Here is a 25,328-nt window from a genome sequence, read left to right as displayed (position 1 = left end):
AAAAAAATAAATAAATAAATAAATAAGTAAATAAGTAAATAAAAAAAAAAAATAAGGTGGAAAGTAATTGAGAAAGTCATTCTGTGCCTACCTCAGGCCTCTACAAAGATGTGCACACATATGTATAGGCACCTGCACACGAAAGTGCTCACATCTGCACATACATACATCACACCCACATGGGTAGTTAAAGTTCAGCATGCATTTTGAAGAGGACTTGCAATTTGCAGCATCTTCATTTTTACTGTTTTGTCTTCACTTCTTGAGTTGTGGCCATATCCTGTGTATTTGGAATGTCTGAAAAGCATTCCTATTTCACACTCACTCATGTTATTTCTGCAGAATTAGAAGTCTGTTTTTCTTTTGTTTTGTTTGTTTGTTTGTTTTTGCAAAATAATGTTCTCTTGGCCTTTTACCTGTGAGAAATCCACAGCTGTATTTGTCTCCATTCCTAGCCTGGGAACACCAACCAGCTCAGCTGCCTAAAAGATCTTTTTCCTCTTGGTTTTCAACCTATCCTCTGCAACAGCCTCATCTTTTCTCTGTCCTTGAACTTCAGTATGCGAATGTTCTTCCACTGTTTCCTCCAGTGTATTTGATCACAGCCCCTCTTTCTCTTCTGGAAAGGCATTACATACACAGAATCAAGCACATCTTTCTGGCTGGAGGAACTTTAATGCCTAAGTAAACATGCAGGGATCTAGCTCTCTGTGAGCCATTCTTTACGGCAGTGTGAGTAGCGAGTTTACAACATAGACCTTGAATTTTGTTATTTTCTCAGGACTTTTCTCTCACAGTGGCTCTCAGTCATCACCTCCTGATATTCATACTCTGGTGCAGATATCTCAGGCTGGATAGCTGAATGAAGTTGACCCACAGAACCATTAAGTTATTGCAGAAAAGACACAAGTGTAATTTCAGAGGCAAAAGATTTTGCATTGTTTTGTTATGACATCTTGGATTACTTGTTCTGAGGGTATCCAGAACACACGAGGAAAAACAAACAGCCCTGTGGGGAGAACTGCATGGCAAGGAAGTGAGTCCTTCTGCCAACCACAGCAGGGAAACAAGATCTTCTTACAGCCACATGCAGTGGCCATTGGGGAAGAGAATCCTTCATGTGACCGTGGTCTGGTCCTGAATTTGACTGTAACTTTGTATAGAAGTTAAAATCATTCAGCTAAACTGTTTTGGGATTGCTTGATGATATAATAAATGTTTACTGCTTTCTCAATCTGCTGAGTTGCTGGATGATGTGGTACATACCAACAGATAACTGAGGCATATTTCCTATTGCCCCAGGAGATGAATACTCTAAGTTAGGACACTTTCTCTCCACCTTTTAGGGAACCCTGCTTTTCACTTCAATTGAAACGCAATAGCTATGCTGCAAGAACACATACTATGCTTTTCAAGAGAGTGGGTATTTTATCATTTACCCTTCCTTCTCCTAAGCTCTTATGGCAGCATATAGGATTAGAGGAATTCTGTGCACCCCAGGGATCTTGGTCAATGTGCTAAGATGTGGATCACTGTCTGATGTGTCTTATAGTTCTGGGCCCTATGTGTCTGTATAAGTTATTTTTCTATTGCTATGATAAAACACCATGACCAAGGAAACTTATGGAACTATCTTTTTGGTCTTACCATTCCAGAAAGTTAGAGTCCATATATATACACACACCCCTCAGACAAACAGAACCCCTACCATTGTTCATCCCCACAACATATTCCTTAGTCCTCTTCAGCAAGTCAGTATTTCCTAATGACATCTCTTACTTCTTTCTGACAAGTGAGCAGGCTCCACATGTTTTTCAATATAGCTGTCAATCATCACGAGTGGCTCAGCACTTACAGACTCCTTCTTTACTTTGCGTCTGCACTGGTAAGCATCCATTAAGTAGCCATTCGCAATCTGTATTTTATGAGAATATACAAACAGAATAGGAAGTCCAATCCTCCTCCGCCAGGGTGTTCTTTAGGACAGCTCACACACAGCACTCTGACCTTGTCTTCTCGAACTTCCTAATCCTCAGTATACACTGGTCACTGTGGTGGTGTGAATGAAATGCCCCCCCCCCCAGTCTTTGGCATTTGGTCCCCAGTTGGTGGCACTGTTTAGGGAGGATTAAGAGGTGTGGCCTTGCTGGAGGAAGTTTGTAAGTGGAGTTTCAAGACTCACACCACTTTTAGTTTATTCTCTCTGCTTCATACTTATGGTCCAAGAGGTGAGCACTTGGCTTGCTGCTCTAGCCATGATGCCTATAATATAAAAACCTATATATGTGGTTTTTTGAGACAGAGTTTCTCTGTGAAGTAGTCCTGACTGTCCTGGAACTCACTCTGTAGATCAGGCTGGCCTCAAACTCACAGAGATCCACCTGCCTTTGCCTCCCGAGTACTGGGATTAAAGGTATGCACCACCACTGCCCGTGAGAGGTGTGTACATTTTGTCTTTCTTAAAACATGTGCTTTTAGGGGACTGGAGAAATGGCTCAGAGGTTAAGAGCACTGACTGCTCTTCCAGAGGTCCTGAGTTCAATTCCCAGCAAACACATAGTGGCTCACAACCATCTGTAATGAGATCTGGTGCCCTCTTCTGGCCTGCAGTCATACATGCTGTATACACAATAAATAAAAAAATAAATAAATAAATTTTAAAAAAACAAACAAACATGTGCTTTTAGACTATTAACAAGTTTTGAGGATGTTTCAGGCCATATGAGGTGTGGTCTTTTCTCTCAACCCATTTTTCCAGCTTCATGTTGGGTGATTTAGTTTCTACAATGGCTAATTTGGGGTATCAATGTTATTGCATTGACTGACGCTGCCTGGAGAATGGGTTATTCCTGGGTATTCCTGGGTATTCCCCTGAGCATGTTTCCAGGGCAGCCTTGACTTGAATGCATCATCCAGCCAGTTACAGGCATAGATGGTGAAACGAAGAGAAAAAAAAAATGTACCTCTCCCCACCCCCCAATCATCTTTGTTCAAGTGCTACCTCTTCTCCATTCCAAGAAAGCTAACTTTTCTGCTGTTGTCTCTCTCCAACATCAGATTCCAGGCTTTGTGGCCCTTGGCCTCCCAGAGCCCCAGCATGCTTCTTGGACAGAGCTACACTACTAGACTAGAGACTGCCATTGTGGACCCTTTAGCCTCTGTGACTGTGTGAGCCAGTCCAATAAACCCCCTACTGGGTCCGTTTCCCCCAGAGAACCTTGCCTAATAAAATCCCTGGCTTAGCAGAGTCTCAAAGGACCAAACAGCAGAAACCCCAAGATGGGAGGCTGCATACCGATGGCCACTTGACTTCCTGTTCATGATCTTAAACTTCGTGATTGGTCCCCAAAGAGTCATATCAGACCAACACCTCCAGTGTGAACTTCATATGTACATGATTCTAGCCCGCCATCCACCCCGTTGGCTGATGATGTGTTCCCACGTTGTGCATAACACGGCTTGATGATGGAAACTCACTCCTGCAAGCCATGTGGCTGGAAAGTGGTGGAACCAGTGCACAAGCTGTGGTCTTTGGCTCCTGGAGCCCACAGACTTCCCGCTATGATGCATGGCCCATTATTTAAGTAGTGCTGGTCTCTGGTCTCTCATGTTGCATATTTAAGTAGCAGATTCCCTGGCAAGTTCGGGGGCCAACTTTCTCTTCCTTGGGAGGTCATTCCTTTGAATAGAAACCCAATGATCTGCAATAAAACATGGTTCTTGCCATGGAGTCTTCACAGATGAGAGCCCTTCTTTGATCCATGAATCTAACCCTAGCAGCTCTCACAGCCAATCCTTGGGCCAAGGCTGGGCTGGAAAATGTTCTTTAGAACTCACTCACCGCTTTAGCCCGCATTTAAATGCAGAAGGTCATGTCCCATTCAGAATGATCTGCAGCTGGGCAGTGCATCCTGGGTTCTGTGCATCCTGCACATGGATGAATTAGTTCAGTCACAAGCTCACTGCTCCAAGAGGCTAAGCAAGGAGTTGATACTGTTGAAGTCCATTGATGCTGAGAACAGCAATTCTGAAAGTGGCGCTCCCAGCCTGTAGCAACATCACCTGGACACTTGTTAAGAGGTTGTATACCTAGGTGTGTCCTCAGAAATTTAGGGGATTGGCCTCAGGAAATCTGAATTTCAATAAGTTCCCCACGAGTCTGGCATATGCTTAAGTTGGAGAGCTACTGGCTTTGAGTGTACTCATCATAGCAATGGGCATTCAAATGCTGTTACATCACAGCCAGCATCAGCCCTGTACACAAGTCCACATCACTTTAGTTAAAAATAAGGGATAATAATGTTTATTCATTCAAAGAAAAGAAACCAACTCATAGTGATAGAAAGGCCTGTTTAGCCCAGTATTCATTTCCTGGGAACTGAGCAGTTTTATATCAAAATAAAGTCATTTCTGAATGGAAAACCAGTTTCCTGATCATTTCGAAAATTGCTAGAAGAGGGTGGGAACTGGTCATCCACTGTCTTTTGGAGCACAGAACCGCACATCGTAAGAGGTGGAGGGAGTGGGGTGGAAGTCCGCTCTGATAGGGCTCCCATCCTGTAAGAAAGGCAAATGCAGCACCTCACCCTCCTGTCCAGCTTCTCGCTTCCGCAGCCACCCTGTGGGACATGCAGGATTCCTCCTTGGAGGAAACCAAAGAGCTGTCTGCCTGGCTCTTGTCAGTGGTTGAGTTGACAGCTTTATGTCCTCAGGAGAGGGAGGACCTGAAAGGAGGTGTCATGAGACTGTGTCTGTGTGGCCGTGAGGAAAGATGGCTGTTTTTATAGAGGAAGAAAAGCATCGAACAAGGGAAATTAGATGGAAAGACCATAAAGGTCTCAGGTTGGCAAAACCAATTAGTAGATGTTTATGAAAGATAACCCCTGAGGTCAGAGAGGATTGGCTTTGATGTGGGTACCCTTGGGTTTGCAAGATGGATTAGCATCCTCTCTACAGCGGTTAAGGGAGAAAGACCCCAGTCTCCTGCTGGAGACTCCAACCAGCTGTGTGCCCTTGGGCAGGCAACTTCAGGTTCCAGGCAGCCTAGCCTATCTTCATCTGCTGCAGGAGGGGATTATGATGGCACTTAAGTCCTCTTCTAGTTCTGACACGCCAGCAAATTCTTTCTGATTCCTGCAATGTTGGGGGGACACATCAGAGCGCCCCTGCTCAAGGCTGACTCCTTGGCTTTCTGCACAGTCTCAGCCTCCTTTGGCTAATTTGAAGGGGAAAGTTTTACACCTCCATTCTTGGCCCATTGCAGCCACTTTGAAGCAGGAGTTAACCTCCATCGAAATAAGAACAAAGCTCAGAGTGACCTCGGGGGAGGTCCCAGCTGACTGATGATGTTTGCTTTACTGTGAACCTTGGGACAAAACTGAGCTGTGCTCTGAGGTCCAAATGGCTTTTTTGTTTGTTTGCTTTAAACTTTGAGCGCGTACTCGTGGATGCTTTCATTAGAAGTATAATCGGGAACATTTCCAGGACATCAAAGGCAATGACGATGGCTTCTATGGGACACAAAGAAAGCCAACTCTCCATCTCATGTTCAAGATAAGATGCAGATACCAACTGATGAGGCAAACTTGCCCAAGTCCGGTATGAGTAAGGCCTGTGGTGTGGCTGGAGACAGGGTATTTGTCCAGAATGCATGACTTCCAGAGTTCTAACCCAAGCACAATCCCAGAACCATGTTTTTCTACATGGAAAATCAGCACTCCCCATTGACTGGCCTCCTCTCACATACCCAGCCACTCTGCAAATCAAGGCTGTACGTGATCTGCTGTTTCAGCTAATGCAGTCAACCTTGCAGAAAGATAGATAGTCTTGGGGATGTGCTGTGGATATTGCTCTGTATAAATAAAACACTGATTGGCCAGTAGCCAGACAGGAAGTATAGGCGGGACTAACAGAGAGGAGAATTGAGAGAACAGGAAGGCAGAGGGGGAGACTGCCTGGAGCTGCCGGCGGGACAAGGAAGATGTAAGGTACCAGTAAGCCAAAAGCCACGTGGCAAAGTATAGATTAATAGAAATGGGCTGAATATAAGAGTAAGAGCTAGACAATGATAGGCCTGAGATAATGGCCAAGCAGTTTAAATAATATAAGTGTCTGTATGTTTATTTTAAAAGTGGGCTAAGGGACTGCCGGGGATTGGCGGGACCTGGAAGGAAAACTCCAGCCACAGGATGGCAAATGCTCATCTCTATACAGGTTTATGTGGAAATGTATGAGAAATGCAGCTTCTTAGGCTCTGCTACCTCTCAGGATATAAACATCTCCACTGTGGCCTGATTCAAGCTACCAGCATCACATCACCAAACACTGAGTGGGATAAACAAGAGTTTGGCTCACAAGGATGCTGGTCCTGCACAAGGCACACAGTAGAGAAGTATCAGAGGCAGACCTTTATACTCAAAGAATTTGCCTGTGGAACCTAGTTTTTAAAATCACATTTTTATTTAGTGTGTGTGTGTGTGTGTGTGTGTGTGTGTGTGTGTGTGTGTGCACGTGTGCATATATGTGCTATCTTGTGTGTGGTTGAAGGATAGCTCTCTCCTCTGTGGGTCCGGGGGGATTGAACTCAGTTCAAAAGATTTATCAGCAAGCTCTTTTACTCACCAAGCCATCCTGTCAGCCCAGAACTCAGGCTCTTGATCAAGATGCTTAAGTGTCTACCTCCCCCCCCACCACTAGGATCTCCATTCCCCAAGCCTGTGCTCTATCAGTTTGCTCTACATGGTGTTGGGGAAGATTATTTTAAGGTGTGCTACTTTTGTTCATGTTGCAGTTGTTTAATTCTGTGAAGCTGTGTTACTGTGCCTGTCTAAAACACCTGATAATCTAATAAAGAACTGAATGGCCAATAGCAAGGCAGGAGAAAGGATAGACAGGGCTAGCAAGCAGTGAGTATAAATAGAAGGAGAAATCTCAGAACAAGGAAGAAGGAGCCAGAGAACAAGAGGAGCAGGAACTTCAGGGGCCAACCACGCAGCCACACAGCCACACAGCTACACAGCTAGATATAGAATAAGAGGAAAGGAAAGGTATACAGAAGTAAGAGAAAGATAAAATCCCTAGAAGCCAAAGATAGACGGGATAATTTAAGAAAAGCTGACAAGAAACAAGCCAAGCTAAGGCCGAGCATTTATAATTAAGAATAAGCCTCCATGTGTGATTTATTTGAGAGCTGGGTGGTGGGCTCCCCTAAAGAATAAAAGAAAATCCAACAACAACATGGAATTTTTTCAGTCTAGGCATGTGAAAGAGAACTCGTCTTTCTTATGACCTCTTCCACTCCAGTCCCTGTTTTGACTGATCCCCCAATGTCTATTTATGTAGCATCTGCTTCTCCTCACACACGAGTCCCCCAGAGTAAAGAACCATACTGATCACTTTACAACTATATCTGTGACTTGTAACTAAGTCCTGGAGGTTCCTTTGTCTTTAATCCACGTTATCAGTGAATCAAACCCGACTGATTAGTGTGCCTATGTGAGTCGAGCAGGCTATGCTGAAGCAGCTCCTGGTAAACAAGTTCGCAGCTGCGTCAGGCATGCTTCTATTTTCACTCTGGAGTCTCAATTTATGATAAATGTTTGCAAGGGTGTCACTGCTATCTTTCAGGAAACGTGAGGTGCCGGCTTCCATCCCACTCGGAGTCACAGCTCTGACAGTGCAGCGCTGAAGATGAGAAGCAACCTTCTGTCTCCATCCTCTTGGAGGAGAAAAGGGATGCTAATGCCTAACCTGCTGGGCTCCTGAGACTTCTTGGTAGAGCTGTGTGAGTGGGCTCAGGAAGCCGGAAGACACCACACAACTGGAAACCCAGTCCATCCATCCCCTCACCCCCACCCCCATGCCACCCCTGCCCCCTACCCATGTGGGCTTAGTGAGCTCCTCTCCAGGAGGACCCTCTGCCTCTTCACAGCACAGCTTGGAGCTTGCTTTCTGGGCTAACTGCAGCTCCTGAGAAGGTGTTAGAGATGCTTTTTTGGGGCCCCACTCCCCACCAACTGACTCAGAATCGCAGCATCTTTTAGAAGTGATCAAACTATCCTTCCCAGAACACCGCAAAGATCAGTTTCTTGATACATGCAAGACGTACTCTATTTGAATGTCTCAGGCCAGAGTTTATAATGAAGAAACAAAAAGGAACCCATTAATATAAAACATTAAACAAAAAAAGGGCAGCATGTCCATCTGGATATCATTTGTATAAAATGTGATGGTAGGTTTTTATGTGAGGGTCACAGTTATATAAATTTCAAAATCATTAAGATATTGATGAGTAAACACTTGCCACTAAGTAATTTCTTTTCTTTACAAGGAAACTGGGACCTGATGACCCTGCAGTAAAGCTCAAATCGTGGACCAGTGAGCTATCTGAGTTCCATCCACCTCTCACATGCTGGAAGAGAGAACTGACTCTCCCAAGTTGCCCTTTAACCTCCACATGCATCCTACAACACATACATCTACACACACACACACACACACACACACACACAACACACACACCACAATAAATGTAATAACGATAAATGTTAATAGCTGTTGTTTGGGCATTTGTCCTACGATGATTTTTTTACATTTTTTTTTTAATTTATGAAGCTTTTGCTAAGAAAGGAAAAGATAATATTATATTTGAAACATACTGTAAGATCTTTCATCTTATAGTTACTTATTTTGTCTTATTATTCTACTTAATTTTATTTTATTTACTATAAACAATTTTCAAGCAAAAAGACATCAAATATATGTCAATGAGTAGCTCATGATAAGCAACCCCATCTCATAGCACTGCTAGTTGGTTTTAGTTATTAACAATACATGAGTGTCAATCAACTTGGTAAAAGGTTATGAGAGACTATTTCAAATCTCCTACCCTGAAGAAAATTGAAACGAATCAATAAAACATAACGACATTATGTTGATCAGTCATAAATCACTCAAAGACAATAAAGGCAGCTAGAAGGGTGAAAAAAAAATGTAATAAAGCACAAAAGTGTATAACCCAGGGAAAGAGGCAGCCTGTTAGAAATATGTGCTTAGGCCCTCTGACAGAACCTGAAGTACCACGGACAACAAATTAACCAAATTACACACTTCCGAACACACCAGTCCAGTGAATCATTAACTGTTTTTTTCAACTACAATCAAAATAGTTGTGGTTTATGCCAACGTTGTCTTGTTTGTTTATGTTTTTGTTTAATACGTTTTTTCAAAGGTTAAAGGTGGGGATTTGGTGGGAATTGCTAGCAGGCATTTCTCTTACTTTAATTTACTAGGGGAAAAAATAGAACTGTTTAATTTTTAATTTGCAGAGAATTTTCTAGAGAGTGGTTCTCAAATGTCAGCAGCGTCTGTTAAAGCACAAACTGCTGGCCTCACCCGAAGAGTCTGGTTCAGTCGGTGCCAGGAGGAGCCCAACTTTCCCTGCAGGTTCCCCGGTCAGAAGAACCCTGTGAAGGGGTGTTTCCCTGACCCATGCTGAGGGTTCGGAGCAACCACACATTCCTTCTATTGCTTCTTCCACTGAGATTATCCCGCACGGATCAGACGTCAGTCTTGCTGCTGGGGAGCAATTGACTTCTCCGGAGTCTACAGTACATGTTTGCTAATTAGCTCCAATTGGACAGACTTGCTGGCAACAAAGTCTGCTTGCTCGGGGAGGTTCAAAGAAACTCTGACAACCTCCCCGCCTCTCCCCTTCAACACAGACAAATTGAAAAGGAGAGAAAGAAACCAGCTCAAAGGAAAACCATCAAAATTAGAGGTAGAAAATAAGCAAAACCTCGAAAACTGCTTCAATCATTTAATCCGGGTAATTAGCAAAACACCTTGAGTTAATGGTGCGCCTTCCGCGTACTTCACACAGGACTCACCGCCGGTAAAGCACACTTCATCATTAAAAGCTTGCACGGTGCTTGCCACACGCCCAGCACTGTTTGAAGCACTCTGCTGATAAAACTAATTTAATTCTCACCAGCGTTCTACAAAGGAGGCAACCCTCCCCCAGCCCTCTTACTTCTCCCTCCCCCTCCCTTTCAAATGATCAAGAAACTGCTGCCTAGAGAGGTTAAATAAATTGCCAAGGCCACACAGCCATGTAAGGGAAGGCTCCGAGATTGGGACCGAGACAGTGTGAATCCCGCTTTGGGCTCTCTGTTGCCAGGCACTGGTGATCATGTATCGGCTCAGGTTAAATCGGTCTTGTTGGCTAATAATGTGGCTGCCCCTTACACTCATCGGTATCTGGACTTTCCCTAGCCGATTGAAAGAAGACCTTCGGAGGAGCCACCGGGCACTGTGGATGTTCCCAAGGGGACCCAGTAAATTGTAACGTGTGTGAGGCTGGAGAACAGCTACCAGGTCAAGTCGTTTCCTAGTTTGTTTTCTGCTGCTGTGTTAAAACATTCTGACCAAAATCAACCCGGGGAGGGAAGGGTTCATTTGCCTTACATCGCTATGTCATAGTCTGTCACTGAGGGAAGCAGAGGCAGAAACGGATATAGAGCCATGGATGAACTCTGCTTACTGGCTTGCTCCCCAAGGCCTGCTCAGCCTGCTTTCTTATACAACCCAGGACCACTTGCCCAGGGGTGACACTACCCACAGTGGGGTGGGCCTTCACACATTGATCATCTATCAAGAAAATGCCTCTATAGACGCGTCTATAGGTCAGTGTGATGGAGGTATTTTGACCCAGATGACCGGATCTTGTGTGGAGTTGACAAGAAAATACGAACCATCACAAGTGGTCACAGGGACCTCTGGGTTTGCTTTATGTCACAAGCAGCCCAGACAACAGCATCAGTAGGGGGTGTGCTCTATACAGGGGCAGCACTACACAGGGATGCGTACACAGTATTTTCTAGAGAAGCTGCTAGAACATCAGAATGGAGGTGAGATGGTAACAAAATGTGTGGACTCACGATAGTGTATACAACCAAGCCACCTGTGCATCATTTCCTGGGCCTCCTTCCTTCTGCCTGAGCTGAAAGTTTCCCTGGCTCCACATTTAGCCCTGTCCCACAGATCTCTTGATTTATCTCATCAGGAAACACGTGGAAGCTCTCCAGTTACTATAGTAAGTGTCCTTGAGCTGCGTAAGGCCCAGCCTATCCCTGTGTTCAGACTTCTGGCCTAAGGATGAATGTAGTCCATAGGGGATAGGATGGCAGGGGTGAATTGTCAGGCTGTCCTCTCAGCTCCATGGAGTACCCCCACTGTAGCTGGAGAGTTTCTCTCCAGGTCCCACCAAGCTCCCGCAGACCCACAACTCATGTATAAAATAATCACTCAGATGCTTATATTACTTATAAACTGTATGACTGTGGCAGGCTTCTTGTTATCTACTTCTTCTATTTTAAATTAACCCATTTCTATTAATCTATATGTAGCCACATGGCTCGTGGCTCACCAGTACCTTACATCTCGCTTGTCATGGTGGCGGCTGGCAGGTCTCTCCCTCTGCCTTCCTGCATCCTCAATTCTCCTCTCTGTTAGTCCCGCCTATACTTCCTGCCTGGCTACTGGCCAATCCGTGTTATATTCATTAACCAATCAGAGCAGCACATTTGCCATACAGAACATCTCACAGCACCCCACATCCTATCACAGGCTGAGAGAAGGTCTGTTGTGGGACATCCTGGACATCTTGAGCAAAGCTTCCAAGGAACTCTGGATTATAGTCAACTGCTGACACAATGATGAGCCATTAAAGAATCAATCATTGTGGTGGTTTGAATGAGAATGGCCCCCATAGGCTCAGATATTTGAGTCCTTGGTCTCCAGTCGGTAGAACTGTTTAGGAAGGATTAGGAGGTGTGGCTTGGTTGGAGGAGGTATGTCATAGGGGCAGGCTTTGATGTTTCAAAGCCTACAGCCATACCCAGTGTTCTCTCTACTTCTGACTGTGGAGCAGGATGTGAGCTCTCAGTTTCTGTCCCAGTGCCATGCCTGTCTGTCTGTCTGCTGCCATGCTCCCCAACATGATGGGGATTACTCCTACCCCTCTGGAACCAGAAGCTCCAAATAATCCCTTCCTTCTCTAAGTTGCCTTGATCATGGTGTTTGGTCACAGCAACAGAAAAGTAACCAAGACAGTCATGAGGATAAGAAAACCCAAGTTAAATTTAGGGGTTTGGGGTGATATTTTCAGCATTTACCCCTATCTCTGACTTCGGGTTTTGATTATTAAGACCAATTAGAATTCATGCCATAGAGATTATCCTAAAAATCCACTCCAAACTTTCCACCCAGGCAACCCTCCTGGCCTGAGTGTAACCAGTGGATCATGGAAGTTAACATCTTTGGGCATTACATGTTCTCCCTTTGGGGTCTCAATGCCAACACTACTATTTATTAGTTAAGTCATCTTGTCTCACTTGGACTCATTTCCACATCTGCAGAGTGCCTCTCTGGGCAACTGGAAGAACTCTAGGGCCTACCACGAACCCCCAGCCATCGACTTTGCCTGGCTTCTCTGTTCCCATGGTGCAGAGGAATCAAGGCTCCTGTACAGGGGAAGCAGCAACTCCCACCCTCAGCTATGCTGGGCTGTCCTGCTTCCCTACAGCACCTATGTATCACCCCTGAGACTTGTCACCTTATGTTAATACGTGATGACCAAGTTCCTGAGGGAGACCAGCCGAGTTCACCATCTCTTGTGACAGATGGCCCTTCAGCTCTGTGCAAGGGCAGACATCTGCTGCTTCCGAGCCTCCAAGAGTGCCCATCTACTCTGGCCTTTGTGGAGGACAGTGTGAGATGATGCTCTCCCTCTACCCGGCTTCAATAATTGATGACCAAACAGTTACTGCACCTGGCTTGAGATACTACTCTAGGTGCCATAGGCTACACACAGCGTGCCAGCGGGGCAGTTCTGAAATAGCCACAGATAGATCTCGTGCATGACACCTCCCCTCTGCAAACCATACACTGCTGCCTTCTTCAGCAGCCAAAAACCCTGTCACCGGGGATCGCCAAAATGGTAGAGCACACATGAGAAATGGTCCTCTGGCTCCGAGATCAACCCTATGGGTCTTGTGGAATCTGTTCATGAACTCCAACTGATCTAAAATAACAGTAAGCCCTGACCACCACTTGGCAAACTTGGGATTCTGCAGAATGGTAGGGTCTGAGAGGGTACCTTCTCCAAGACCTGGAGAGCGAGTTAGAACCCAGGACACGTGGAAGAGCCTGAGAGGGACCCTAGATTGAAAGCAAGAAGGAGAATGCAAGAGATACAGCTGGGAAGTGGAGGGCACACCTGACTACAAAGGTCCACACCTCAAGTTGTCAGGGGGTCTACTGTGTTCTGAGGTATCAGCCAGGGCAGGCAGGAGAGACCCCGAGAACTGAAACCTGAGCCATCTGTCCTTGTAGGGGAGGGTTTCTGAAGCGTCAAGAGCTGGGAAACCAAGGAAGGAGAACATGGAGAAGCCTGGGAATAAAAGACGCACAGTGGTCCTTCTGTGGGCACCTATCTTACGCTAGAATACGGATGGCTGTGTCATCCCCACATCGAGTCACTGGTCACGGCAGCACAGTGGGGAAAGATTGAGTTTTGAAAAACAGTGAGTTACCAGTGCTGGGAAAGTGCTACAAAATCATCCAGCTGGAAGGATTTGTTGATCATTCATAGGTTTTGTCCCTTTCCTCAGGCTGCATGTGTGTGTGTGTGTGTGTGTGTGTGTGTGTGTGTGTGTGTGTGGTGTGTATGTGTGTTTCACACGTGTGTAGGTGACATGAAGGCCAAAGGTGATATCAGTGTCTTCCTCTATCACTGCCCCCCTTAGTTTCTTAGGACAGAGTCTCTCTCTGTACCTGGAGCTTGCTGTTTGAGCTGGCCAACCCGTCCTCGGGATCTCAGTGCTGAAGTTACAGACGGACACCACAGCAGCCATGCTGTCACACAGGCACTGGGGACCTGCAGTCCGTCCTCACGTTTACACTGTACGTACTCTACCCCCAAGCAATCTCCCCAGCTCCCTCCTGGGGCTTTGAAAACAGATCCTGTCTCCCGCTTTGGCCTGCTGTGGAGCTGAGATACTTGGGTTCTCGATGATGACATTCATGGTCAGGCTGAAGCATCACTGCTTATGTGCTGAGCCTAGAGAATATTCCTAGGAGAGATTGCTTTACTTATTTTACTTACTTAATTAAAAGTTTTTCAAATGAAACATTTCATAGTGGAAGTCTGATTCTCCTCCCTTTTCCTGAGGGATTTACACAGTTCTGATGATCTAGAGCATGGGTTCTCAACGTGTGGGTCAGGACCGCCTGGGGGGTAGATTTCAAATGACCCCTTCACAGGGTCAAATATCAGATATTTGCATTACGACTCATAACAGTATTAAAATTACAGATACGAAGTAGTAACAAAATAATTTTCATGGTTGGGGTCACCACAACACCAGGAGCTGTATTAAAAGGTCACAGCATTGGGGAGGTTGAGAACCGCTAGTTTAGAGATACTTGAGAGCATTGTTAGGGCGATTGTGGAACTGAGGTCCTCACTCCTTCCTTTTTGCCCTCCCTCTTATTTACTGTCCTTGGCAACATCACCTCCTTTCACGGGGCTGTTGGGCACTATGGGCAAGAGTACTGGACTCACCATGTACGATTCTGTAGGGCCCAGAGCCTGCAGGGTGGTGCATGCATGATCAGGCATTCTCAACCCGTAGCATTTTAAACCAGAGAGCTTAGAGCGCACTATGGCCTGCATTCTGCCCCATCCCCCAACGCACATGTGTGGGAATCCCAATCCCCAAGGTCAGGCTACCAGGTGGGACCTTTGGAAGGTGACGAGGTCACATGGGTGGAGAATGCCACCACGCCCACCCTGAGCCTGAGCTTCAGCTCCCAGAAGGGAAGAAATGAATTCGTTTCTTCTAAGCACTCATATATGGCATGTCCCCTGCTGCGGCAGCCACCCGGACTGAGGCGTGGAGCAAACACAGCTGTCCCGGTAAGGGCCCACTTCCTAAGGGAGGACTGCTTCAGGGCGGGGTTTCTTAAAGTAATATTTTCTTTCAAGTTCTCTTTAGTCTGACATTTCCTACCACAAACTGACACCACTTCGTGGTAGTCCGGGGCTCCTTCTTCAAATTATAGCCATCCCTGGTGCTTAGCTGTTTTGTTTCAAAATAATGCATATTAAATTAGCATTTAGATGGAAATTTTTGTGTATGTTCCAAAAGGCCCCAAGTCCTCCGACAGATGCTGCTATCAAACCACAAGAAGCAACTTCTGGATAGGAAGACAATCACTTCCTCCACATCAAATCATGAATTCCTGCGTAAGAGCTGTCGAGGAAACAGAAGCTACGAAGTCTTTTTTGCATCATCAACCACCAGAAACACGTCCAATTAGAGGAAAAGACACAGCCACTCATGATATCCAGTTGGTGCCAGGAAATACAGAATGCCAAGGCTCGGGCTGGGCAGGGTGGTGCACACCTGTGATCACAACACTCAAGAGGCTGAAGCAGGGGACTTAAAGCAGCCTGGGCTACGTAGTGAGACACCACCCTAGCATGGGGAGAGAGTGGGCAAAGTTCTCCCCTGTGGTCAATTTCTCATAATTGTTGTGAGCAGGTAGCAGGCGGCTGAGGCGGACGGAAGTTGTTTGGCCCAGAGAGAAAGCTTCTGAGAGAGCGTTGTTAGAAAGCCTTCTTCTGAATTTTCCCGTTATCCCAGATTACTTCAAAATACAGATCCAGGCCATGGGTGAGGAGCAGAGATGTGGCAGCTCTGGGCTGACCCATGAAGTCAGGTTAAGTGGTCATAAAGCAAAGACCCACATGACAGGAAAGTACCCAATTAATCTCACAGGGAAGCCTTGAAAATATAACAGATATACTAACTTGTCCTTTGAAAAGATCTTCCTGTGAGGAGACAGGAAAGCACACAGGCCTGGCTGCTGACGCTGGCCCTTCCGGACCTGTTGGGACGCTACTGAGGAGCAAACAGATTTTGGCTTGTTGGTCTTGGAAACTTGGCTGGATCTGTAACCCAAGACACAGCGTGAGTCTCTGAAGGGCTGTATGGTGTCCTTCGGTGGGGTACAAGTGAAAAAGCTTCAGGCCCAAAGCAGCTGAGGCACAGGACTCTTCCTGCCTGCTCCAGTAACCCAGACCACTTCTTCCTCTCAGGCTTTCCCTCAGCCTTGGACCCTTGGGCCCTGGGATTTATGCTTTCATCCTGTATTCCCAACCCCAGCCCTTTAAAAAACTTGTTCATCGTGATTCCCATGCTTTAGATGTTCCCAAAGTCTCCTGTCAAATTCTAAAAATATTGTTTACATTTACTTGTTCATTTGGGTCGGGGCATGTGTGGGGTAGAGTGTGTGTGGAGGTCAGAGGACAACATGAAGGTGTCTGTTCTCTCCTACAGTGGGAGACCAAGGGATCAGGGCCCTTTGCTCACAGAGCCATCTTTCCAGCCCCCACAGTCTCCTGTCTTTTCCTCACCTTTGTACAGGTTTCTCTTGCGAGATTTTTCCTGAACACCTGACTATCCCCTTCATTTCCTTGGCTTAGAAGTCCTTGTCTCACGGAGTTTTTCTGGTCCAGATATCTTTAAGAGGGATCTGTTTGCGTATGGCCAGAATGATTAGAATATTGCACCAACAAGAACTTGAAAATTAGATTGCTCGCAATTAGTACATGTTGTGAAATTTATATACAATGGGCGCAGTCACAGAGACTAGGAAGAAGCAGAATGGCTCCGGGCACCGTACTAGGATCTGTTTGTCCAAAGCAAAAGGTGCCACTCTCCAAGACATGTGTGGGGCTTGCTTCCTCAGTAGAGAATAAAGCCCTGGGCACCGTTTAGGAGGGAGGGGCCTGAAGAGAGAGGAAAGGAGGGAGTAGGGGGAGAATGTGGAGGTGGGGGAGACAAACACCCACCGGGCGGTTGGATGATATCCTCCCCATGCCCACTGGGAACTCGTCTATGGAAGATGCATCTGCCCTGGGCCCCCTCCACTCCCTCATTAAAGACTCACTTCAGCTGCTTCTCCTCTTGAGTTCGTTCCCAGGAAGATCTGTGATTAGGAGTTGGCTTCCTACCTATCTATGCCTAAAAGGAAGGAATGTGCTGTCCACGCTGAGAGGCATATTCCAGACAGGTGACAGCTCTGTTATAGGTAATGGAATGAGAGCGTTGGCCTTATGACTGAGCCTTTTGGATTTGGCTCGTGTTCTTCCATCTGCCCCCGTAGGCTGGAAGCGCAGGTTCTGGAGTTGCAAGGCTAGGAACCAAACCCCAGAGAGAGTAAATGCAACTCCAAAGGCCACTGACATTTTGCACACCACAGACAATGCGCTGACCCCGACAGACATCTTCTCTGAATGTCTACAGACGCCTGCGTCTGCTGGCGTCACCTGTCTTGTTACAACTCAACCTGTTAACAACAGAAGATTTTCCCTCGGCCAGTTTTCCAGTTTTCCCGATTCTGTAGGAGTCCCAGGGTGGCTTCTCGGAATGGACTGAGCTTTTTAAAGTCCCCAGCAGAGTTCATCTCAACCTCGGGCTCACGTTTCATCAGAAAACCTGTCCCGCTGATTGTTTCTAACCCTCCACTGCCTCAGCTTGTCCTACAACCATGGAGCTAATTTGAGTCTTGCTGGACTTCATACAGTGACCTCCTCACCATCACTCTGGTCCCCGGTGTCACTTCTAAACTCCACTGCTAATTACCTCTGTAATTAATATTACCCAGTGAATTACATCTACTACAGAATAATGATGCACAATTTGACTCCACACCACTCAGGTGTCTTATTTATAGTGCTCAAACACACACACACACACACACACACACACACACACACACACACACACACACACTCTACACTCTGCCATGCCATCATCAGTTACCTGTCGCTGGACAGCAAACCAGGCCCAGTCCTCAAGCTTACAAAACTATCAAGCATCTCCTTTGCTCATAGAATGCAGCTGGGAAGGGCTGTACAGAGACAGCAGGTCTGGACCTCATGTATTGTCAACTGAACAGCTTGACAAGGGCCTGCAGGATTCATGTGGAGGTGGCGTGCTTGCAGAATTAGCAACCTGCTGCTCAGGCAGCCTATTGGGATGACGCCTCTCCATACCCTCAAATGGTGAGATCCCTCACAGCATGGCAGTGGGGGACCATGTGTCGGCATCCCAGGAGAAACAGGAGGAGGCCCTTTAGAGTCTACTCCTCAGCCTCAGAAGTTGAAAGGCGTTATCTGTACCATGATGACAGCTACAGGAATCAAGGGAAGGGAGTATGGGCACTGGTCAGCAGAAAGGGTACCAAGTCATGACTGAAAGATGGAAGGAAAGAAGGACAGGAAGTGAGGGAGGATAGAGAGGGAGGAAAGAAGGCGTTTGAATGGGAAAGACTTTTGGGAAGTCTCATTTTGGGAAAATGTGGGTTGTCACAGCAGCCTATGAATGAGCGGACTGGATGAGGTCACCCAGTGATGAAAGCGTTGGATTGCTAAATGAGTGACTGACTGGGACCAGCCAGGTGACAGGTCTTCTCCAGCGCAGCAAATGTCCTGTGACTATATTGGTAAATCTGAGAGTTTGCCGTCTCACGTCACACCTGAGGCCCACCCCAAAAATGTGACATTCATGGCTCATAATTAGTGGCAGTGTTGGGGACAGAGCTGAAGTCTATTGAACTATCCTAACAGCAGCATGGTTAGGTAGGTCCGGTAGGTCCAAAACAGAGTGGGCAAAGTATATTCTTAGCAAATGCACACAACCGTCCTTGTAAGCGGGCGGATTTGGGAACACTGCGTGCTGCTGGAGGTTGCTGCTCATTGGTGCTGCAGATCCAGAACAGCATACAGGTGGCTTCTAACAGAAACTCAGCAGGGTGTGGCCACATAGCCTAAATATTTGTAAGTTCCCCCGCCACGGAGGACATTATTACCAGTCCACAGCCCGTGTGCAGGAATTAATCTCCCTGGGTAATTAGGAGGATGACTACTCAGGCTTCCCTGTCCTGCCCTGGAGAAACAGCAGTCAGGCGCGGACTTGCTGGGGATCATTTAATCCATGCTGGTGTGCTGGCAGCCTGCCGCTTCCCCTCAAAATGCCTCAAGAACAAAGTAACCTGTTGCCACAAGCAGAAGTCTTTTGGGTACCAGCTGCAACTGTGAACTGGCAGAGACAAGTGTGCCCTTCATTATGCAATTACCCATAATTAGGTGCTCATTACTACTTTATCATCGGGGAGTCAGCACCCACCTGTGCAAGGCTGTCGTGAGGCCTGGCAAGGCCGTGGAACAGTGCCTCGCTTGTTCTCCAGGACCGTGACATCTCAAGTCGGCAGTTCTAGCCTGTGCGTGTGTAGAGAGGCCATCCAAAGCGGCGACACGCAGACAGATGCAGGCCGTGGGGCCAAGTGTGTGAATCGCAGATGGCATAATGCTGTTCGCTTCAGGGCTGGCTGGCTCGCGGCAGATGGGCGGTCGAGAAGGGGAGAAGAGAGGGGAAACAGCCACTTCATCCTCAGTGTGGGGAGACACTGCAGTCAGAACCAAGCTGCTTTACATCCAAGCTGGGGGATGGAGCTGATGGGAACTCTGACCTGCAGACCATGCCTTAATTTTTCTTTGCAAAACAAGCAAACAAACAAACAAACAAAAACCCTAACCCATTTCTGTAAAGTGCCTTCTGGACCCATGCAGCAGGAAGATCTCTCCCTTTCTTGTCTTCTCACCTCCTGCTACACAGTACGTAGGGACATCAGCTCATCAGCAAAAGTGGGGCTGGCTGGATAAATGAAGTGCTGATAACCAAATAGGGGGTGTATAGGGCCTGAGAGCTGGCCCCGATGCTTAGAGAGAGAGCCTACACATAGCTCGTTACATACTCCTCAGCCAGCAAGAAACACAAGTCCAAACCTCACACTAAAGCTGAAGGAAATGCAGTTCAGAGATGCAAAGGCCCAGGGGACGCCGACTACCCAGACCCTAAATTTGAGTCAAAATCAAAGCCAAGCAATGAAATAAGCACCCTCAAAACCCCAGTTTTTACCCAAGTCCAAATGTTTGGTTTGCTTCTATCCCAGAAATAGCTGGTGTTCTGGGGGTAATCCACTCTTCTCTACATCCCAGGAAGGAGGCGGGGTGTCAGTGCATTGATTTATCTGTTAAATGCACGCAAACGCTCCAGCAGTCAAAAGATCCCAGGGCTGGGCAGCAATGGGCACAGGTGCATGTAACTCACTCCCAAGCTTAGAAATAGCTTCGCTCTGTGTGTGTGTGGGGGGGGGGGGATGAAATGGTGGTAGCAACCGTATAGCTCTGTGATGGCAGAAAAGTATATATCACTGTGAATTCAACAGAGTAATAATGTTAGTTTGACAAGATTGATACTGGAAAAAAATGGAGTAGAATTTACTATACCAAATTGTTCAAAGACATCTATAGCACAAATGTTCTAGACAGCAACTTGGGCAAACTGATTTTTATTACTTAGCTGTGGAGTGGCCCTTCCAGCATTATAGGAGGCTTCCAAACCAAAATTAACCACATAATTTAAACATTATTGAGTAATACAGAGAAAAAAATTAAAGATACTATCTAGAGATTCAAGACAATGTAAAGCAAGGCAAACTTGCAGCATGTGGCCAACAACTAATTTTTGTGACATTTACAATTCATACAAGCTGGGCTGCAGGAAAGCATTTGCCTAGCATACACAAAACTCTTTCCATCCCTAGAACAGAAAATAAAATTTACACACACACATACACACACACACACCCTGAATGACTCGGCGATTCATGGACAAACTCATGCAATTATGTGCAAGGGAAGGTTCACTTCAGCATTGTTAGAAACAGGTCACCAAATGGGAAGCAACCCTGCCTGTCAATATGGAATTGATGAACAACATGAAGCGGCCCTTGAAAAGACTGCTATGTAGTGGCCTGATACATAAAGGTCTCACAGGTATTTGAGTGAGAGCAAGCAAAGTTTAAGATTCCTGTGTGGGATAAAGAGGAAGATTAGCATCACCACACACACACACACACACACACACACACACACACACACACACACACACTACAGTATACATACACGCAAGTAGGAAGTATCACACACTAAGAACTTAATACTATATAGTTTCCTTTTCAGTGGGAGTAGAGGAAGCCTGAATGAATGTGTAAGGAGAGGATAAAGTCCTGAGTCAATGTGTTGCTGATGTGAGCATGGCTATGCCAAGAACCTGAATGCCTCAGACCCATGAATTTCAAAGCCTTCCCCTAGACCCTATGCAGATTTTGACAGTGTATACAGAAAATTTCAACTGCAGCTTCCTCCTCTGGATGCTTACAGCTTGAGGTTGCTCCTCAGAAGAGACCCCTCTTACTTAGTTAAACCTGTCTTTCTAGCCAGCTGCATATAACAACCCCACCTCCTTGATTCAGATGTATAAAAGCACTGAGTTTTGGGGTGGTTTCCTGGCTGTTGCTGGTACATCTCCATCAGAGCACATGGTCCATCCCATCACAGCTTTGGTGCACCTGTGTCTGTCCTTCCTTCCTTCCTTCCTTCCTTCCTTCCTTCCTTCCTTCCTTCCTTCACTCACTCACTGCATCAGATAGATCAACCCTAAGCCCTGCAAGGTCACGGAAATTTCCCTTTCTCATGTATGGAAGAATTTGGATCCAAGTGCAAAGAATTTAGATGATTTCTTTAAAGTGTATGCTTTCCTTGCATTCTCCTTCTTAAAACACTAAAAAACCATTTGAGTGTCAAATTCTTGAAGTAGACTAAGGCAGACGCTCTGGTGTCCAGAGATATTGTCAAGTGGGCTACCATTCAAAAGCTTGTCTCAAAACCACAACAACAAACAAACAAACAAAAAACAAAACAAAAACAAAACAGAGAGAAGAGCATCACGTGCTATGAAACATCATAGCAGCACAGAGACACCACGTCCTTTGTCTTACAATCTCAAAGAGACCAAAGACTTCTCACAGTCATACATGTGTCTCAAAAAGGAATAAGGCATATATACTGTGTCATTAACATGCAGATAGGGCACACACCACACACTAGGACATGAAATCACAAATAAAAATACCTTACCCCTTGACAAACACATGCGATGTCTCTATTTTATACTGTTATAACCAAATAGCAAAGGCAGGGTTTTTCAGATCATGATTTTGATGGCTGGAGGTTCCTAACAGCATAGCACTGGCGTTCTGGTTGGGCGCTTGACTCTGTCAAAATACAGCAGAGAAGTGGAGAGGAAACTTCCCATGTGCAGAGGGCCAAGGCCTAGGTAGCCTGGGATATAACTTAGTATAGAATGCCTATGTGGAAAGTTCTAGGTCCTGGGTTTATTTCCTGGAACTTGAAAAGGAAAGGAAGAAACAGAATCACAAAATAATCCAGTCACAAAAGACTTGACCTACTCCTGCAAGACAGCATTAATGAGTTCATAAGGGCACAGTCCCCTATTAGTGTGTTTTCTCTAAGGAAACAGAAGCGACAGGGTGAACATACATTAAAGAGGAAGTGAATGGATCGGCTTACATGATATGGTCCAGATATGGTCCAGGTAGTCCCACAATGGGCGTCTCACATGGTGAGGCTGAGAATCAAGAGTTGTTCAGTCTAGGAAGCTGTATGTCTCAGCAGTCCCGTGCTGACACTGAAGGCCTGAAATACTCTTAGAGAGCTGCTTGTCTCCAGTCCATGTTAGAAACCTAAACAAGCTGGTTCTAATGTCAGTGAAATAATCATTATCAGCAGCAACGGGATAGATGAGCTGGCAAACAAGAGTGATGGTCAAGGGACCCCCCACAAAAACAAAAACAAAAAACAAAAAACAAAACAAAACAAAACAAAAAACAGCACAAAGCTTGTTTCCTTCCAAGTCCCTTACTACCACCAGAGGGGGCCACCTGCACCTAGGGTGGGTCTTCCCACACCAATGGAGGCAATCGAGACATCTCTAAAACTTCTATTTACTCTGTCATTTCCACTCCTCTAGAGAACCCTGACTACCAGAGATTGTGGCACCAGAACTCGTTCTGGAGCATCAACTGTAGGGATGAATTTCTCTAGTGGTCTTGGTGCTATCTGGAGCTGTTTCTCCAACTCAGCAAATCTGCATTCACTGAAGACTCCTCTGGTGGTGACAGAGCACCGAGAGTCCCTAGTGTGAACTCTTTGAACTCTATTCAAAACAAATGGATGTGATGACCCTGAGTGCCCTCTTGTAAGAAGCAGTGTGGTTGAGGGCTCTTCTATTCATAAAACTTCTGAGCATTTGTGGAAAAGCAAAGAAAACAATGAAGCTGGCTAGGTGCTTCCAGCATCCCTGGATGAAGTGATAAAGAAAATGAATGATCTCAGTGATAAAAGGCAGCCAGTTCTGGCTGGAGAGATGGTTCAGCAGTGAAGAGCACTGGTTGATTTTCCGCAGGACCCAGGTTTGATTCTTAGCACATGGCAGCTAACATCTGTAACTCCAGTTCCAGGAAATCCAGCACTCTCTATTGGCTTCTGGAGGTACTGCATGCACGTGGCATGCAAACACACAGATTTTAAATAGTATCCAGCTCCAGATGCAAATTAACTCTAAAGGTTTCTATGTGTGGGCTGAAGGAGAATCTTCTCTCCAGCAGCCACAGAAGCCAAGTTGCTGAAAACAAAAACCAATCCCTATCATGTGACGGGCTGACTTACAATGTCAAGCTTGGATGTGTTTTGAGGGGACTTATTATGAAGTGAACATATGGCCGGGTAGTTCTTCTGATTGGAAAGCATGCCCAGGCAACTCTGTCGTCTTCAAGCATTAGGCAAAATGTCCCTGCGGGCCACTCTTCGCACCCCAATTAACACTCCACTGCCCACGGATTTCCCTTTCAGTTTGGTTCTAATTTCCAGCCACCCCCATAAGTTTATCCTCTTCCAACAAGCAATTAAATTGCATGTTTCACTTATGCTTATTGACAATTTCCCCCTCTGTGTACAGGTTCATATGTAACACAAAAATGTCGCAGTGGTCTGCACGTTACATGAAGGAAGGGGTTTTATTTAATGATTTTGATCTTGATGATGGCAAGAGTCATGGCCAGCAGCAGTGATGGACACACATGACAGCTTACCCAGCCTCACCTCAGCCATGAGTGTCTCTGTAGCCTTGAATGTTACCTCAAGATGAAGACATAATAAGGCTTTGGGCCTCTAATTTGAATATCCCACTTTCATAGAAATGCAAACGTCCACTATCGGCCTTTCCCTCTATGTGTTATTCTTATTAAACGATATTAATTGGGACAAACAGAGACCTTGCTCCCTTGGTAAAAGCAGGGACTGGACACAGAAGGACCTGAGGCGAAGCCGTGAAGCCTTTGCCAGGGATGAAAACATGAATGAGGGCTGTGAAAGTAGCAATGAGCAAACGTCACTGAAGCCATGGGGCTTTAAGCTCCAGGACGCCCCATCCTGCCCTTTGCCATTGAAAACAACAGAGGATTGAGGATTGTGCACCCATTACTATCCATAAGCATTAGCAACAAAGAAGAAAAAGACCTAGAAGCAGTCTTGGTCTTGATTTCCCCAGATTGAACCTTAAATTATTTATCCATTGATGGTGAGACCTGGACTAAGGAGGTCAATTCAGCCAGTGTTTCCGAAGACCATTAGATATCACTATCTCCATTTATAAATTTGAAGCCGAGACTGTGACAAGACTGGAGGATGAGGGGACTCACAGGATCTTAAGTTTATCCTGGTGACATAGATTCCACTGGGCGTCCTGCTTTTACCCACAAGGTACGGTGTAAGAGGAGATGAATCATGAAAACCGAGGTGAAGAAAATTCTTCATTTTGTTCTTTGTCTTCTATAGAATTCTGGCAGTTGCTGGAACCATTGTGTCCTTACCAAGGGTGAAGTGTCACAGAGATGTCCTGGGCCATTCTCAAGCTGAGATCCAGTTGGAAAACAAGAACTAAGAAAGATTGCCCTAAAGCCTGTGGATTCCATTCGGATTCAGGGCAGGATCTTAATTCCACCTCCTGCTTCTGAGACTCTCTATAGATGCTGGTTTCCCAGACAGACACTTATTCTGCTGCCTTTTTAATAGTGTAGGACTAGTTTCTTGGGAGCAGTAGAGTCTGAGTGCCAGATGTTTACAGGACAACATGATTTCTTATACACTGTTTCAATTCCATCACTAACCATCTCTGGCAGAAAGTGTCTCTGTCTTGCTGATGATGCTCTTGACTATAAACACTGCAACCAGGCGTATAGTTGGTCTGTGTTCCCCAACTTGAGGACGATGGGTT

Source organism: Peromyscus leucopus, chromosome 8b (assembly GCF_004664715.2).
Source record: "Peromyscus leucopus breed LL Stock chromosome 8b, UCI_PerLeu_2.1, whole genome shotgun sequence".
NCBI classification, from domain to species: domain Eukaryota; kingdom Metazoa; phylum Chordata; class Mammalia; order Rodentia; family Cricetidae; genus Peromyscus; species Peromyscus leucopus.
This window is presented reverse-complemented; position numbering follows the sequence as displayed.